We start from the raw sequence: 4,547 nt of genomic DNA, 5'->3' as shown, positions 1-4,547 counted from the left end.
CTCATGCCTGGCGTAAGCAGCACAATTTACCCAGGCTCATTTTGAAACCAGAGCAGGAACTCTTCTGGGATTTCTGATTGTTTTGAGAGGAAGAGCCAGCTTTAGCAGTTTATTGGTTTAGCTCTGCATAAAAACTTCAGTCCATGTTTTCCTTTAGCCCTCAGCTGCTCTGGATGAAAGACTGGATATGTGATATACAGGTGGTTGTTGACAGCGGATATAAACTTGTATTATAGACGCAAAGCACCATCTACACATGCAAAACAGTTATATACAATAGCATTGCTTGACAAACAACTAATGGTAATGAGCCCAGAAGGCTGCAGAAGGCTGCTACTGCATTAAAATCCATTTATATAATTGCTGCTGAACATTAAAATGTAATAGAAAAAAATGACAATTCACTGGCCATTTATTTTAATAGTTATTACACAGACATGACACATACTGTAACTATCAGCACATTTATTATGGAATGAAAAATGCATGGCTTGCACATCTATAAGTAACGTGTATATCAGACAGATTGTTTCTCTGACATCTGTTATGTGCCGTTCGCACCCGTCAGTGAGCGAACGAGAAAGAGGCGGACCCAGGTAGCCGACTTCGATGCAAGCAGTGATTTATTATGTACAGTGATGATGATGGTGGCTACTGAAGGTGGAGACAGAGAGATGAAGGCAATAGTGGAACAGATAGGGGACTGAGCATTGACCTGCCTGGGAGGAGAGAGTGGAGCCACGGTCCGGAGGAACAGTCCATGGGGAGAACACAAAACAGTAGCTGGCTAGGGGATAAATACATACAAAACAACGAAAGAGCACGGAGAAAAAATGGCCTAGAGACTAGAACGAACTGGCAAGTGACTGAGGAGTGAAACCGGGTAATATAGTGAGCAACCTAATCAAGTGCAGCTGGTGATAAGGGAGTGAGGAACAGGTGAACGTGATTAGTGTTAATGGGCAAGAGACAGTAGGAAAGGTGAGGGAGGCCAGAGCGGCCGAGCAAACCTGACAGACATCGATTAGAGATGAATAGTGATGTTGAGCCAGAGAGCAAGAGGCTGAGGGTCGGTCACAGGGCACCATGTACCTTCCAAAGGCCGCAGAGAGCCCCGGTGTTCCTTAATAAAAATATCAGTGAACAATAGCCTCTGATTGCCTGCAGCATGTAAGACTGCTTGTTTCAAGTTACATTGTGCTGTAATGTTATTTAATAAACTTGGTTCAATTTTCCATCAGCAAAATCCATTAAAATCAATCATTCTTTGCCTGTTTTTTTCTTTCCTTTTTGTCTCCTATAAACCAAACTTTGGTGCAGGACATGAGAAGAAAATCTCAGAACTGATAGAAGGTAAATAGGCTCATCTGACCGTGCCGTTCCTTCAGATCCAATTCATTACTTGGGCATATTGAGTAGAGGAAACTGTACGTATCCAAGCAAGTCAGCCAATCCGTTCATCACCTGCTAATAAACACTGGCGCGTGTCTAAGCTGAGAAAATATTGAAAACACTTGCATTCAGATTACAGCTGCCCCTACCTTTGTTGTGTACTGCAAATGCCATTTGGATAAATGCTTGACACACGTTTCTGCTTTAACCAAAATTACCCCAATGCCTCAGATCTCTCAATTGCCTCATTAAGGGGGGAGAGTCAGTAGCCTTTCAGGTTCTGCACTTAAAACAAAGCTGGTGAGCAATGTAGTGAGTCTCTTCTTCATTTGTTCACCTGGAGGGAGGAAATCAGTGGCGACATCAGGAAGGGAAGGGCCATCATAGTGAAGCACACCCTCCTGCTGTTCCCCATTTCTTTTTTCAGCATCTGTAGTTTAATGATATGTGAGGTCTAAGGATCCCTGAGGGCACTTCAAGGGGAAACCAGCCAATTGAGAGAGGTTGTTTTTTTTTTATATTGGAAAACAGGAAAGTGACAGAATGATACAGGAAGCAGGTCAAATGCGATGTTGAGCTCTAGTGTGTATTTTGACTCAGAAGAGTTTGAAAGACTTTAGATGAGTGGTTCATAATCTATCAGATGAGCTCAAGTGCCCCTTTATCAACCGCACCCTTCATGTTCAGTATGTTTTAAAGTTATGTAAATAACACACTGGGGTAGATCATTGTGCAGTATTTTTACAGATGTGGCTACATGGACCCTTTAATCATAGTCATGATTATTAGCTAATAATTTCAAATATAACTTAAAGCTACATAATGTAACTCCAAATCAAACTCCAAATCAGTCCCCTCTGCTCCGCCCACCACCCCCTCTCCCTGCTTCGCCACGCTCTACCCAGCTCCTTAGATATTTGTTGTTATGAAAGTACCATAAATGAGAATGCAACAAAACTGACTGTTCAAGCAGAGATAATTGAAAATCTCTGATTTGTTAAGAGAGGACAATCCCGCTCAAAACCTTTTAGAAGTTATCTCTGGACTGCAGTGCTGTTCAGTGAGTCTGCGGACCACCGGAGGCTTTGACACCAGCTCTGCACATTAATACAAGTCTTGGAGCACATTGCTACAACAACAATATTTGAAAAAAAGTTACATATCTTAGCTTTACTAGCTAACTATTTCAGTGGATTTAGTGCAACAATAAGCATACTGAATACACAAACTCTCTGGCAACCATGGCAAAACTTTTTGGCGTACTCATTTAGGAGTCACTGATTTGGTAACTAATGGAATTTCACCTGTTTGCATTTGCATGAGGTGTTGAAAAAGCTTTACAATAATTTCTCACACTGACATTAAAATTACTGGATGTCTCATTATTCAGGAGACTGGAGATGAAAAGTGGAAAATGAAAGCGAACAAAAAGAAGAAAGAAGATAAAAGAAGCAAAAAGAATTCCCTTTGGGTATAGAGGATGCTTTTACAGAGATCTTTTATGTCTGTGAATTGATGTTTTTCACTTTTCACCAACCACACTTGATGTTCTTTTGAACTGGTATAGTTACTTTCTACAACTTGATCTATTATAGACTCTGCCTGTTTTATCTGACACGATACAGCGGTGCTCAGAGAGAGAAAGAGAGAGAGACTGAAAAAGAATTAAAGTAACACAACCGAAACCAGCCAACCACTAAAACCAACAATGTGAGAAACGGAAGAAATCGATACAGCATTTCAACTTATCCCCCTCAACGATGTTGAGAAGAAAGGATGACTGAGACACAGCAAGAGTCTTAACATGGAAGAGAAACCATATAATTGAAGAGGGGAAGAGAACTCAAAATCTAATTCTATTATCAGATGGTCCCCGTTACACTTGCTGCTATCACGTTGAGCTGGAGGTGACAGAGAGAAACGTATCTTTGGAGGTGTTTTCAGATTATCAGAGGAGCACATAAGATCCAGTATCACCAAAAATAATCAATGGGAAACCTTTCTGGAACATGTCAAATTTAGAGAGAAGTTGAGCTTTGGCTTATTTTGGTCATAGTTTTAACTACCATTCCCGTGACAAGATCTGACTCAGCATATTACTGGAAGATACAGGGACACTATGAGAGGAAGACACAATAGGTAAAAATAACTGACAAGTGTTTACTTAACATGCCAATTTTAGTGGCTGACAGCAGGTCGTCTTATGACACAAAAATCTTACAAAGAAATGACTGCATTATGAGCATTATTGGTGCAGCTTGATCTCATATGTCACAGCAGCTAGCAGTTAACAAACCAGAAGACAGCATAGTTCCTCTACCTGCATTTTCACTTGAGGAACCAGGGTCTAAAGTTCCAGTTCTATCAGGTGTTTTTGTGCGAATTCCCATCATCAAACATCATATTAATATATTTCCAACATTATTAAACCATTTTAATTTAAAATAAAAATATAAGAATGTGCACATTTTGCAGCAGGGGCTAAATAAAGAATCAATAACTGCCCTCAAATGTATTAAAACTAAAAATAATAAACCCCGTAGTTGCAGAAACATCCAGAACCTAGTTAGCATACAGGTGAGCAATAAGCATGACACAAAAGAGTTCTTCCATGCCAATATTTCCATTTTTGCAGTTTAATCCTCAAAAAAAATGTGTTACATGGACATGGTTTAATCCTTTGGCCAGAAGTACAAATACCTGAAAAATCTACTTAAGTACAGTAATGAAGTATTTGTACTTCATTTGTACCTGGAAAATAGAGAGTCCTCCATCAGGATACTCTTCATTGACTACAGCTGCTCCTTCAACACAGTTGTCCCCCACAAACTCCCCCACAAACTGTCCACACTGGGTCTGCACCCCACCCTCTGTTACTGGCTCCTGGACTTTCTGACTGACAGGCCCCAGACTGTCAGGATTGGCAATAGAACTTCAGCCAGCATTGTTACAAACACTGGCACCCCACAGGGATGTGTCCTCAGTCCCATCCTCTACACCCTGTTCACCCACGACTGTGTCGCCTCCCACAAAGACAACATCATCCTGAAGTTCACGGACGACACAGCAGTGATAGGTTGCATCACTGGCGGGGACGAAGCAGCCTACAGGAGGGAGGTGGCCGGTCTGGTGTCATGGTGCAAGGACAATAATCT

The sequence above is a fragment of the Monopterus albus genome, unplaced genomic scaffold (genome assembly GCF_001952655.1).
Source record: "Monopterus albus unplaced genomic scaffold, M_albus_1.0 scaffold178.1, whole genome shotgun sequence".
Taxonomy (NCBI): Eukaryota; Metazoa; Chordata; class Actinopteri; order Synbranchiformes; family Synbranchidae; genus Monopterus; species Monopterus albus.
This window is presented reverse-complemented; position numbering follows the sequence as displayed.